The sequence below is a fragment of the Triticum dicoccoides genome, chromosome 1B (genome assembly GCF_002162155.2).
Source record: "Triticum dicoccoides isolate Atlit2015 ecotype Zavitan chromosome 1B, WEW_v2.0, whole genome shotgun sequence".
Classification (NCBI taxonomy): Eukaryota; Viridiplantae; Streptophyta; class Magnoliopsida; order Poales; family Poaceae; genus Triticum; species Triticum dicoccoides.
Genome location: NC_041381.1, coordinates 496,564,087 through 496,579,505, shown reverse-complemented (window position 1 = coordinate 496,579,505; position 15,419 = coordinate 496,564,087). Strand labels below are relative to the sequence as shown.

The 15,419-nt window shown below is 46.0% G+C and overlaps 1 pseudogene; it reads left to right on the top strand.

Annotated features, from left to right (window-relative positions):
* The first annotated feature begins 5,188 nt into the window (after positions 1-5,188).
* LOC119350505 overlaps positions 5,189-15,419 on the top strand; it is an 18,715-nt pseudogene continuing 8,484 nt past the window's right edge.

Here is a 15,419-nt window from a genome sequence, read left to right as displayed (position 1 = left end):
TTATAGTTAGAACATTTGCCAAACTTCAAACTTAGAACTAGACTAATTGCCAATGCTAAATAGTTATCCTTCATTTTGTAGTGATGATGCTCTTTTTGGTGGACTTCAGGGGTTGGCGGTGCTTAAAGGCCGACAGCTATGACGACGATGATGCTATGATGTGATTTGTATATGCTATGATGACGATGATGTTTTATAGTTGGTTTTAATGATGTTGATGACTTGGTGTTATGTTTATGATGTTATATACTTGTTTAGATGATGATGACTTGATTTAGATGGCGATGATGTTGTATATGTGGTTGTTTAGATTATGATAATGTTGATGACTTGCTGCTATGTGATATGATGATGCCATATATGTGTTGTTGTTATATATGTGAGTTGTTGTTATATACGCAAATTTGCAGGGCGGAACCAAAACAAAGAAAAACAATTGGACAAACCTATGCCGGCGGCAAAGCCGTCAGCATAGATAGTGTCCTGAGCTCCCAGGAGCCACCACGTGGAACCTATGCCGATGACATAGTTTTGAGCTATGCCAACGGCAAAGCCGTCGGCATAAAGGTGCCATGTGGCAGCTTCTGACTGGTGACACATGGCTACGACGTCGTTAGGTGGGCATGCCGTCTTTTTTGCCGACGGGGATCTATGCTGACAACCAATCTAAAACTGTTGTTATAGGTGTCTATGTTGATGGCCTGACAGTTCAACGCCGACCGAATCATTGACGATAGTTGTATGCCGATGGTGGCTGTCGGTGTCAAAACCGGCAGATCTCAGGTAGGGGGTCCCGAACTGTGTGTCTGAGGATCGACGGTAACAAGGGACAATAGGGACACGATGTTTACCCAGGTTCGGGCCCTCTTAAAGGAGCTAAAACCCTTCGTCCTGCTTGATTATATTCAATGAGTATAGGGATTACAAGAGCTGATCTAGCACGAGATTGTAATGGCTAAACCCTAGCAGTCTAGCATATGAATATTCTGATGATGATTTATACGGACTAAACCTCCGGTTTATATACACACCAGAGAGGCCTAGGGTTGTACAGAGTCGGTTTGCAAAGGAAGGAAAGAGTTCATCCGGACACCAATCTTGTCGTCCACGCGTATGGGAGTCCTACCCGGACACGGGGGATAGTCTTTTGCTTTATCTTCACGGCCCATCAGTCCGGCCCATATTGAATAGTCCGGACACCCGAGGACCCCCTAAACCAGGACAACTTTTGTCCGCCGGCTTAATTTAAGGGTCGCGCTAACTGCCACACGTGTGGCGGGAAGGGAGACGCACCACACGTCTCTAATGTAAACAGATTGCCACGTCATCGCATGCATGCATGCAGGAATCTTTTTGGATTTTCAGTTTTTAAAATGTTTTATCTCTTAAACGAAAAATCCGATTGAAAATCCGTTTTCACCATTAAATCCCTCGCGATGAGATCTTCAAAACTAGATCCCATGTTGATATGTTTTGATGAAAAAAAAATTGGATTAAAAGTTGCCATGTCTATTGCATATGAATTGCCATGATGTTTACACTGAAGTTGCCATGATATGTTTCAGCTATTTTCTTCTACATTTAAAAGTAAATTTTGACATTTATAAAACGGGGAATTAAGAAACTAGACTTGCCATGAACCATAAACTAAAATTGCCATGATACATGCACGTAAAATTGCTATGGTTCATACAAAAAAAATTCATGGTCAAAGTACTGGAGTTGTCATCATCAAAATAGTAAAATTGCCATGGTCTACAAACTAAAATTGCCACATGGCAACTTTAGTTTAAGCCCTATGGCAACTACAGTGTAAACATCGTGGCAACTTCTGGCAAAAAAAAATCGTCGAAACATATCAACATGGGGTCTAGTTTTGAAGATCTCGTCGAGACGGATTTAATGGTGAAAACGGATTTTTAGTTCGCTTTTCTATTTAGGAGATACAACATTTTTAAGCCGAAAACCAAAAAAAAAAAATCTGCTGATGTCATTTATTCATACGTGGCAAAATGAGTGGTGATGGAGGCGTGTGGGCGATGTGCAAACGCCCACACGTGTGGGCGTTAACATTTCCGTAATTTAAAGTTCCTGTAGTGATGCGGATAGAAGGATCTATGTGACATTCGTTGAGAAATGCACGATTACTCACAGCTAGATAAATGAATATCTCGATGGATATACAAACTCAGACACTCACGGCTATGAATGTACACACATGCACCTTCTCTTTCCAAGAGATTTAGCCGGCAAATATTGAGGTTGAGGAGGTTCACCACAGGCTCCATGTGGTTGACAGAATCGATCATTCTGAATTAATTACTAGAGCAACAAAAGTCTATCAACTAGCCTTAGTTCACCCTCCGGAATAAGACCAACCATATACCTGTCCATAAGGAAAATACATGAAAGACCGCAAAGACCGGCGCCGAGGAAGACGGGCAGAAGCGAGAGGAGCGTCATGAGGAGGCCATCATCGGTCGTTGGAGAGGAGGTGGCGATGTAAAGAACCAAGACGCCGGCGCAGCCCACAAGGAACGTTACTGCCCATCTGCTACGGTCGTCGGCCTCCGGCACTACCAGCTCCAGATCGTCGTCGGCCATCTGCTTCGTGTGCCCTCAATCAATCGATCGGTCTATACTTGGATATTTTCTAGGGTTTGGCCGGTCTGGTTAAGGTCGATGCAGTATTTGTTTGTTGGGATCGATGCATCCAGCCGGCGGTGCATGCAGAGCCCTCTGATCGGCATCACAGGTACGTACGTATCCACAGCTGGAAAGCAATGGGGTCATTATGTACACTGTTAAAAAAAAGCGCCGGACCCTTAATTAGGAACGCGCATACTGTAACCACGCCGTGAGAAATTTTCAAATCAATTTATTTTTAAGAACCCACATATGACATGTTGTATGCATCTCCCGAATAGGGCTCTCGTCGCGCTTTATAAATAAAGCGCACACATCCAAACTATACAATTCCACAAGGCGAAGAAAACACAAGGCGACCTAACAAATACAGCTCCACAAGATGCCTTAGGACGACGCCTAAGCCTCCACGACAACACGACAACGCCCTCGCGAAAGGTAACGACCAGGGCCGGTCCTGAGATTTTGGGGACCCGGGGCGAAACTAAAATTTAGGGGCCCTTAATACTAACCGGAGATGCATGCTTTGCGCGCATAAACCTATACAATCATTTCTCCGTGTTTAATTTGTAGGCCAGTTTAAAAAACAAAGCTTTTTGGAAGGATTGATTCTAAAAAATGCACAAAAAAATTAGGAAATATATGATACATACCATGATTTTCTTAATTTCGTACGAATCCAAAGATCTTGAATTTGCATTGATGTGTGTGAATGCAGATGCAATCATATAAGACAATCCATGAGAGTTCTAAACTCAAAAGAAGATAAGTGGTCACCAATGTCCTGCAATAATTCGTACTACATAAATATTTCAATCAAATCTAAGAAGCCTTCGTCTTCAAAATTAATATATACCATGATACTATAAACTAGAAGCTAATCATTCATGATTGGTCCAACAAATTATTTGTAATAGAAGTTGTTGAGTTTTTTTGTACGACGACGATCATGTATACTTCGGAAGTGGCTGAATTTCGGAATGGTAACATGGCATACCTTGGATTGACGTAGGTCGATGGATGAACCGGCGCTGGATGATGACGCAGTGGGGGGTGGATTATCCTCTGATGGGAGACGCTTGAAGATGTCTTCTAGCCATGCGTGAGTGAGTTTAGCACCTGGAGACGGGAGTCAAGGAGTTTGTCAGCAGCGGCGGCGCTCGCGGTTCACGAATTCGTGAGATCGAAGTGATGGGCTCCAATGAAAAAGCTAAATAGGAAACTAGGGATGGTAGAGATCTTTGTTATAAGAAAAGATCGCAATTAGAGCAATGTACAATGGTTTTATCTTAGCAATGCCACGTAGGATAAATGATGAGGTGGAGGAGAGAGAAATCATAAGAGAAGGCTTGTCTTCTCTTAATTAACAGAAGGCAAGAGATGATCTCTTAGCATAATATGTCTCACCATGTTTTTAAAAATAACTAGTTATTGAAGATAAGACTAAGAGATGACCCATTGTAGACATGTTTTTTTGTCATCTCTAAATTACAAGCAAGATTTAAGATAAGACTATCTTATCGACCATTGTACATGCCCTTAACGATCAGAAGGAAACAACGATCTCCTAGAATCATGGCCTATCTACGTGCCGTTTTTTGTTATGAGCATAACGATTTGCATGGATAGCATTTCTATGTACCGACGTCCTGACTAGGGCCATGGGATGCGTATCTGGATGGCCCCCCTGGATTTCGGGGGCCCGGGGCAGCCCCCCCTCCCCCAAGGCCGGCCCTGGTAACGACGGTAAGTGTTGTCCCAACCGAGCCCAAAACGAAGAAGGGTTTTCACCCGGAAACCGGAACCTTGACACGAAGAGGAGAACCACGACGACGTCTTTGAGAATACAGAAGCACCCGCGTGTGTTGCCGTTGTCGGCGTCACAACACAAAACTTTCGCTCGGCATCTCACCCATGTCATCATGAAGCACCTGGAACAAGCGTGACGATTACAAGTCTTCAGATCCGAATCTAGGCGTTGCTATTGTTGACGACAAATAGCGAGCCTGAGCCACCCACTGCTACATGCCTCACCGTCCGGACGACCAAGCCGCATAGCCACTACCACCGACATGGTGCCCACAGGAGACCCACCATGCGAACCACCAACCCGGGTGCTACATCGGCATCCATGTCCCGAGCCACTGGCAACCATCAACATCACAATGCACCGACCATGGTAGGAAGAGTGGAAGACCTATCCTTCCACTCCTAGCCTGGCATCAGCCAGTGGGCCCGGGTCAATTCCTCCATAGTAGGAGCTCTCAACGCCTCTGTCCCTAGCTAGTCCCAGTGGTTCCTTACTGTCAACGCGAAAACGAGACCCATTAAAAGGCGGCCCTAGCATCCGCAATCTTACGGTTAGACAGATCCCAATTTCCAACTAACTTCCGCTTTGATCTCCAAGGCTCCAATACTCCGGGTCGGTAAGCAATCCGATACATCAACAGTCCGATTATAATACTTATTCGCCAACAACTTGCAAGCCCTACGCGGACGACGGGGAAACCAGACCGAGCGCGCGAACGAGATCGGCCGACCGATGATGGCGCCGGAGCCAGCCGTGCTGCCCAACGACGCCCTCGCGGAGGTCCTCCGGCGCCTCGCGCCGCACGTCCTGGCCGCGGCCCGGAGGGTCTGCAAGGCGTGGCGCGACGCCGTCGACGCCCGCCTGCGCGGCAGCCTGCTCTCTCACTCGGTGCGCGGCATCTTCATCAACTTCACCCAGCATAGCTATGGCTTCTCGGAGTTCTTCTCCCGCCCCTCGACGGGCCCGGCGATCTGCGGAGGGCTCGACTTCCTGCCCTGCATGGGCGTCCAGGTCACGGACCATTGCAACGGGCTCCTGCTTTGCGGCGAACGGAGGAACGAGGACCGTGCGCTGCCGCGCGAGTACGTCGTCAATCCGGCGACGCGTCGGTGGGCGCGTCTGCCCCAACGCCCTCGGCCGCACATGTCGGGATTCGATCAGACCGCCTACCTCGCGTTCGATCCCGCCGTGTCGACGCACTATGAAGTCTTTCTGATCCCACGCCTGCCAGTGGCCGGCGAATTGGATGACACGAATCGGACGACGACGACAACAACCCGTTGGTCGGGCCGGAGTGGCCTCCCGCGTCATACGTGATGCATGTGTTCTCTTCGATGACACAACGGTGGGACGAGACGACCTTCCTTCGGGAAGGGGAGGCTGCAGGGATCGTCGGCAACATGGATTCAGATTTGTGGTATAACCGGCATCGTTATCATGCCGTCTACTGGCAAAGCACGCTCTACATTCATTGCCAGCATGGCTATCTTGCGAGGTACTGTAACTACTTGCTCCTCGGTGGTCATCCTAAGTTAGCAAATACTCCCTCCGTCCCAGAATAAGTGACTCAATTTTGTACTAGTTTTAATACAAAGTTAGTACAAAATCGAGTCACTTATTTTGGGATGGAGGGAGTATATACTACTAGCAGTATGATCCGCTTATGTTGTTATTAAGCTGTTTATCCGATTGTTCATATTTGCAGGATGTCCTTGTCAAATCTCATGTACACAGTAATCAAGCTACCAGGTGCCTGTGAATTGAGAGGTTATCCCAACCACCATCTGGGGAGATCACTGAGAGGGGTGTATTGTGCGATACTTGATGGCTGGAATCAACTTCGGCTTTGGTACCTCAATGAATCGTGCGGTCGAATTGAGTGGGTGTTAAAACATTATACCTTTCTTGGAAAGAGCTTTGAACGTGAGGACTATGCTCAACAACTGGCCAAACGATGGATCTTGCAGGATGTTAACTACCGTAAATGGAGTTCCAAATACCCTGAGTTTGCTTCCCCTAGAGCAAATTACATAGCATCGGTGGAAGGGAAATATGATTGGAACTCCGACGAGGATAACGTTCTCGACATTGAAGATGATATTCAAGGGGGATGCCGTGACAACTATTATTTCCTTGGGTTTCATCCTTACACTAGTAGAAAAGGGGCAATGGTCCAGGCCAGGTCAGCCCATTAGTCCCGGTTCAATCCAGAACCAGGACCCATGGGGGCATTGGACCCGGTTCGTGAGCCCCGGTGGCCGGCCGGGTCACGTGGGCCATTGGTCCCGGTTCGTCTGGACCTTTTTGTCCCGGTTGATGGGACGAGCCGGGACCAATGTGCCTCGCTCCTGGCCCACCATCATTGGTCCCGGTTCGTGGCCTGAACCGGGACCAAAGGCTGCCCTTTAGTCCCGATTCTTGCCACGAACCGGGACCAATTAATTGCCTATATATACCCCTCGCCCGCGAGCAGAGCACTCCCACTGCTCTATTTTTCCTGGCGGCGAGGAGAGAGCTTTGTGGTGCTCTAGCTTACCTCCTATGCACACGAGGTGTTCGATGGAATGCCCGAGCCACACTACTTAAGCTTTCTCCTCTCCAAGCTCGACCTCCAAGCTCCATTTTCCTCAATATTTGTCTAGGTTTGGCGGTCCGTCACGTCCCGTCCCCGTCTTCACCGCCGTCGATCGACCGCGCCGATCTCGTCGCCGGCACCACCGTGGTGAGCCTCTTGTTCTTATCTTCTTTCTGAAAGGAAAAAAAATTGCGAGAAAATGAGAACTTTATTCAATCATCTCTAGCTCCTGCATGATCAGCCATAACGCTAGTCATGAGAAAGCTAGGAGGGGAGTCCATCCAACAGCTCGAAATCCCTAATGTGCAAGCAAACTTGGCACAAAGATGGGCTGGAGCATTGGCGTTTCGTGATACAAATTGAATAGCAAAAGACTGAAAAGATAAAGCTAGTCCTTCTATCTCCAATAGAACTGGCGCTACCGACGAGCGCGAGAAAGTGCGAGAAGCCGACAGATCGACTACCTCCTTGCAGTCAACCTCCATAACCACTCGCATGAATCCTCGGAGACAAGCAAAGAGAACACCATCACGCAGAGCCAAAGCTTCTGCCACCAATGGATCCGTCACTCCCGGATATGGCTTGCTCCAGGCAGCAAGAAAGCCAGTCGAAGACCGAGCGATCCCTCCTGCACCCCCTTTCCACTCCTCAGTAGAGATACCTGCATCAGTGTTGATCTTGATCCCATCTCCCTCAGGTGGTCTCCATCCGTATCCAGTAAGGACTTTGGTGTGCTCCATAGGAAGTTCTAGCACCGCCAAAGCCTCCTTGATCATTCTCAGAAACTGGGTTGGGTTTGAACTTTCCTTATCATGTGTAATATTATTTCTGGAAGTCCAAATCGCCCACATGACAGAAACAATTTTTGCCCTATCAGCTTCTTGAAACCATGAGTCACAAAGAATATCTTTCATCCATGTTTCTGGGTGGAGAGCAGGAAGTTTCACTTGCAGCCACTCTCTCGCTTCCCCCCAAAACCTCTTTGCATGAGTGCACTTAACCAGCGCATGCATCAAATCCTCGTCTGCAGCTAGGCAGACTTTGCATCTAGCTGTGGTGACTATGTGTCTGTGCTGTAATGTACGCTCGACGGGAAGGATTCCCCGTAGAACTCACCACCAGAACACACGCACTTTAGGCACCACTTTTAGCTTCCACAACCTTGTCCATAACTGTTTTTCGGTCTCTCAAGTACCCGTAGTCGTCCCTTCCTCTAGAGCTAAGTGCTCGTTGCGAGTCATTAGAGCCCGATACGCCGATTTTACAGTATAGATACCCATCTTATCCCACGCCCATGCCCAGAAGTCCTCTCATCCCCCTTGCCGCAATGGTATGTTCAAGATAGCATCAGCATCGGGAGCGATAAAATTCCTCCTGACAATATCCACCTTCCATAACCAAGAGTCACTGTCAATGAGATCGGAGACTGTGTGTAATGTGTCAGTTCCAACCTGCATTGATGGCTTCATGGAGAGCTTCGCTTGGATCCAATTATCATTCCAGATTGACACAGAAGAGCAATCCCCAATACGCCTGATCAAACCCACTTTAAGCGCCTCCCTTCCTGCTATAATAGCACGCCAGGTAGCCGAGGTGCTCTTTGGTACAGTAGCATGCATGAAATCTGTGAGAGGGAAATACTTCCCCTTCAACACACGACAACAGAGAGATTCTGGGTTTGTGATCATTCTCCATCCATGCTTGCCTAGCATAGCTAAGTTAAACATCTCAAGATTCCGAAAACCCATCCCTCCCTGTACCTTCGGTGATGCGAGTGTTTGCCAATCGACCCAGTGCAGCGAGCGCCGGTCGAGAGAACTACTCCACCAATATTTTGCCATACTAGATGAAAACCCCTTGCAGACCTTCTTCGTCAGTTTAAAACAGCTCATTGAGAAGGTGGGTATAGCCTGTATGACTGACTTCAAACGAATTTCCCTCGCAGCACAGGAAACAAGTCTCTCTGATCCGCCATTTAATTTACTTCTAATTCGTTCCCCTAAATGATCAAACATCCCACTTGTAATGCGGTCAACTACTGTCGGAAGACCAAGATATCTCTCATTAAACGCTTCTACAGCGATGCCCATCAAACTCTTCATTGCTTGGAGATCTGCGTCAGAGGTGTTTGGACTGAAGAAAATGGAACTCTTTTCTCTGTTCACACACTGACCCGAGCAATCTCCGTAAATTCTCAGAATATCATTCAAGCGCCGCGCACTCTGCTCTTTTGCTTGCATGAATATTAGACTGTCGTCCGCAAAAAGCAAGTGATTGATCCAAGGTGAGTTTGGACTCACCCTTATACCTTTGTCCACGTATGGTCTGCCAAAGTTATTGAGCAAAGTGGTAAAACCCTCCGCACATAACAGGAACAGATAAGGCGACGCCGGGTCCCCTTGCCTTAACCCCCTCGAAGGGGAAAAGAACGGTAAAAGCTCCCCATTCACACGGACAGCAAACCTGACCGAAGAAACACACTTGAGGATAAGACGAATAAAGGACGTGCTGAAGCCAAGACATGCCATCATTGTTTCTATGTAGTTCCATTCAACACGGTCGTATGCTTTCATCATATCTAGTTTCACCGCACACACGCTATTTTTTCCTTTCCTCCTCTTCCTCATTGCATGAACACTCTCATAGGCAATAAGGATGTTATCCATAATCAAACGACCTGGTATGAATGCACTTTGTTCTCCTCCTATGATATCATCCAAAAAGATCCTCAATCTGTTTGCTATACACTTGGCTGCAATTTTGTAAAGTACAGGACAGAGAGAGATCGGTCTATATTGATTAATGCGCTGGGGATGTCTCACCTTAGGAATGAGCGTGATAGTTGTGTCATTCATTCCCGCTGGTAACTCGCCCCCATGAAGAAAGTCCAACACAGCCTGAATAATATCATCCTTGATCAAACTCCAATGCCGTTGGAAAAAACCCGCCGTAAAACCATCCACCCCCGGGGCCTTCGATGGTGCCATTTGAAACAGCGCCACTCTCACCTCCTCCGCTGTGTATGTCCTATCAAGAATTTCATTCATATCCGCTGTCACACGCTGAGGACTAAATTTGTCAGTCCATCCATAGGTCGGTGCCCTTGGGAAGTATAAAGGTCTTGAAAAAACTCTTGTACCACTGTACAATTTTCCTCCTTCGTCCGACATATGGTTCCATCCTCTCGCACAAGATTGTCAATTTTGTTCATTCTCTTCTGTTGAGCCGCTTGTAGCTGGAAGTATTTCGTGTTTCGGTCTCCCTGCCTCAACCACAACACTCTCGATCGTTGTTTCAAAAAAATCTCCTCCTGGCGCAGGACCTCTCTGAGCTGTTTTGCAACTGATAACTCCTCAACAGAGGGCCCTCGCCCTATAGATTGGCCACGCAATTTATCAAGCCTCGATCGTAGTTTATGGATTTTACATGCCAGACACCCAAACTCAGCAGCACCCCATTCAGTCAAAGTTGATTGCATTGCAGAAAGTGCTTGAAGAACAACTCCAAGTCCCTGTCGACCGGACCCCTTTTGCCAATTGTCTTTTACAACTTGATCGTAGTCGGCATGACACTGCCACATGTCCTCATAACGAAACTGTTTGTTTGCTCTAGAACGCCCCTCGGCCGCATGTTCATGTAAGTCCACTTTAGCAAAACAATGATCAGACTCTGTTGTGCTGATGTGCCTAACGTGAGCATAAGCAAACATATTAAGCAGCTCCGGATTAGCAAAAGCTCTATCAATCCGAGCCTTCACATTTGCAGGTCCTGACTGCCCATTATCCCATGTGTATTCTGTTCCTGACCATCCAAGATCCTGCCACATACATTCTTCAGTCACTTCTCGAAAGGAAAAAAAATTCTTACTTGTATGTTTATATAGATACTTGTATAATTTTCTTACTTTTATTATTGCATCTTATATAGTGCGATGGTTTTGGTATCCGCCCCCGTCGGCCCTCGTCCTGTCTATGATTCGGATGTGGTATATATTATCTTTTCATAACTATTGGTTCATTTATTGTTTATGACAATTATGCCGACCAACGTGACATAGATTTTATTTATCTAGGAGGTTGTTGAACCGGAAATTCCAACCGACCCTATTGTCGAGAGGTTAAATTTAGTAGAAGAAGAAAACAATTTCTTGAAGGAAAAAAATAGAAAAATTAAGGAGGAGAAGATGATATTGGAGTTGCATGTTGCGGATGTCGTCGATGATCACAAGATCAAGATGGATGCAATGCGCTTGAAGATTAGAAAGATTAGAAAATATGCCATTCATACCGAGGCTTAGTATCATTATGCCATTGGATCAGTTGTTACATTGGTTGTGATTATGATCGCATTTCTTTTCGCATTGAAATGTTTTACATAGTTTCAATGTATCATTTAATTAATTTAGATGCTCTACAGAGCTTTATGTTGTTAGAGAGAACTATGTATGTACTTTGGTTTTAATGTGATGATGAACTTCTATTAATTTGGTCACTTAATTATCTATTCATGATGTTATGTAATGATTTTTGACACACTTAATTACATATAATGCACCCAGATGAACCGGCAATGGATGTACGGTTCAAGACACACCTCCGAGTACATTAAGGGCATGCATGATTTTCTCGAAGTGGCTGAGGCAAACAAGCAGAATGGTTTTATTTGTTGTCCATGCCCTATATGTGGGAATACGAAGTCTTACTCTGACCGGAAAATCCTTCACACCCACCTCCTTTACAAGGGTTTCATGCCACACTATAATGTTTGGATGAGGCACGGAGAAATAGGGGTTATGATGGAAGACGGCGAAGAAGAAGAGTACGATGACAACTATGTGCCCCCTGAATACGGTGATGCTACTGAACATCAAGAGGAACCAGACGATGTGCACAATGATGCTGCAACGGGCGAAGCTGCTGAAGATCAAGAGGAACCAGATGATGTGCCCGATGATGATGATCTTCGCCGGGTCATTGTCGATGCAAGGACGCAATGTGAAAGTCAAAAGGAGAAGCTGAAGTTCGATCGCATGTTAAAGGACCACAAAAAAGGGTTGTACCCCAATTGCGAAGATGGCAACACAAAGCTCGGTACCATACTGGAATTGCTGCAGTGGAAGGCAGAGAATGTTGTGCCTGACAAAGGATTTGAGAAGCTACTGAAAATATTGAAGAATAAGCTTCCAAAGGATAATGAATTGCCTGACAGTACATACGCAGCAAAGAAGGTCGTATGCCCTCTAGGATTGGAGGTGCAAAAGATACATGCATGCCCTAATGACTGCATCCTCTACCGCGGTGCGTACAAGGATCTGAAAGCATGCCCGGTATGCGGTGCATTACGGTATAAGATCAGACGAGATGACCCTGGTGATGTTGATGGCGAGCCCCCCAGGAAGAGGGTTCCTGCGAAGGTGATGTGGTATGCTCCTATAATACCATGGTTGAAACATCTTTTCAGAAACGGAGAGCATGTGAAGTTGATGTGATGGCACAGTGAGGACCGTAAGAAAGACGGGAAGTTGAGAGCACCCGCTGACGGGTCGCAGTGGAGAAAAATCGAGAGAAAGTACTGGGATGAGTTTGCAAGTGACCCAAGGAACGTATGGTTTGCTTTAAGCACGGATGGCATTAATCCTTTCGGGAAGCAGAGCAGAAATCACAGCACCTGGCCTGTGACTCTATGTATGTATAACCTTCCTCCTTGGATGTGCATGAAGCGGAAGTTCATTATGATGTCAGTTCTCATCCAAGGCCCTAAGCAACCCGGCAACGACATTGATGTGTACCTAAGGCCATTAATTGAAGAACTTTTACAGCTGTGGAATGGAAACGGTGTACGTACGTGGGATGAGCACAAACAGGAGGAATTTGACCTAAAGGCGTTGCTGTTCATGACCATCAACGATTTCCCGCTCTCAGTAACCTTTCAGAACAGACAAACAAGGGATACCACGCATGCACGCACTGTTTACTTGACACCGATAGTATATACCTGGGAAGCTGCAGGAAGAATGTGTACCTGGGCCATCGTCGATTTCTTCCGACCAACCATCAATGTCGAAAGAAAGGCAAGCATTTCAAAGGCGAGGCAGATCACCGGAAGAAGCCCGCCATGCGTACCGGTGATCACATACTTGCTATGGTCAATGATTTACACGTAATCTTTGGAAAGGGTCCCGGCAGACTAGCTGTTCCGAGTGACGCTGGGGGACACGCACCCATGTGGAAGAAGAAATCTATATTTTGGGACCTACCCTACTAGAAAGACCTAGAGGTCCGCTCTTTGATCGACGTGATGCACGTGACGAAGAACCTTTGCGTGAACCTGCTAGGCTTCTTGGGCGTGTATGGGAAGACAAAAGATACAGCTGAGGCACGGGAGGACCTGCAACGTTTGCACGAAAAAGACGGCATGCCTCCAAAGCAGTATGAAGGTCCTGCCAGCTATACTCTTACCAAAGAAGAGAAGGAAATCTTCTTTGAATGCCTGCTTAGTATGAAGGTCTCGACTGGCTTCTCGACGAATATAAAGGGAATAATAAATATGGCAGAGAAAAAGTTTCAGAACCTAAAGTCTCATGACTGCCACGTGATTATGACGCAACTGCTTCCGGTTGCATTGAGGGGGCTTCTACCGGAAAACAGCCGATTAGCCATTGTGAAGCTATGTGCATTCCTCAATGCAATCTCTCAGAAGGTGATCGATCCAGAAATCATACCAAGGCTAAGGAGTGATGTGGTGCAATGTCTTGTCAGTTTCGAGCTGGTGTTCCCACCATCCTTCTTCAATATCATGACGCACGTCCTAGTTCATCTAGTTGACGAGATTGTCATTCTGGGCCCCGTATTTCTACACAATATGTACCCCTTTGAGAGGTTCATGGGAGTCCTAAAGAAATATGCCCGTAACCGCGCTAGGCCAGAAGGAATCATCTCCATGGGCCATCAAACAGAGGATGTCATCGGGTTTTTTGTTGACTTCATTCCTGGCCTTAGGAAGATAGGTCTCCCTAAATCGCAGTATGAGGGGAGACTGGATGGAAAAGGCATGCTTGGAAGGGACTCAATAATATGCAGGGACGGATATTCTTGGTCTCAAGCACACTACATAGTTCTACAGAACTCTACCTTGGTGACCTCGTATGTCGATGAATACAAGAACAGTCTGTGCTCCAAACACCCGGAGCAGTGCGACGACTGGATTACATGTGAACACATCAGGACTTTCAGCAGTTGGTTGGAAACACGTCTCAGAGGTGATAATACTGTTTGTGATGAGCTGTACTTGTTGTCCAGGGGACCATCTTTGACTGTATTGATTTGGAAAGGATACGAGATAAATGGGAATACATTTTACATGATTGACCAAGATCAAAAGAGCACCAACCAAAACAGCGGTGTCCGCTTTGATGCAACAACCGAGAGGGGAAAGGACACATATTATGGTTACATAGTGGACATATGGGAACTTGACTACGGACATGATTTTAAGGTCCCTTTGTTTAAGTGCAAATGGGTCAATCTGTCAGGAGGCGGGGTACAGGTAGACCCATAGTACAGAATGACAACAGTGGATCTGAAAAATCTTGGGTACACTGACGAGCCGTTCGTCCTAGCCAATGATGTGGCACGGGTTATCTATGTGAAGGACATGTCTACCAGACCGAGAAAAAGAAAAGATAAGGAAGCGAATACATCATACGATGAGCCAAAGCGTCACATAGTTCTTTCAAGAAAAAGGGACATCGTGGGAGTGGAGGGCAAGACAGACATGTCTGAAGATTATGAAAAGTTTCATGAAATTCCTCCCTTCAAAGTCAAGGCTGACCCCAGCATCCTGATAAACGATGAAGATTATCCATGGTTACGGCGCAATAAGCAAATGACACAAGCGAAGAAAAAGTGAAGACTTTCTCCCGCAACTATTATGATGATACCATGCCAACTTTGTAATAGACGAGTATGATACCATTGTCCATTTTGTACATGCACATGCTATGTGGGTGAATTTATGATACCATGCCAACTTTCAACTTTTTTAGAGTTCATTTGAAATGCTTTAATGTCTTATGGTTCGGCCCTCGTAATACCATTAATCCCGTTTTGCTCCTTGTCAACTATGTTCTCACCAAGAACACTCTATAAGCGCATCTATGTTCATTTTTTTAGTAAAGTTAATCACAAACTTGTGATTCACACAAATTTCAAAGAATTCAAATTTTAACTATTCAAATTTGAAAACTAATGGCACTAACAGAAAGTTTATAATTTTGCTGACCTAAAAGAAAAAAGAATTAAAAATAAAGCAAAAAACAAAAGAAAATAAATAAAGCAACAAAGAAAAAAAATGTTTTCAAATTTGAAAACTAATGGCACTAACATAAAG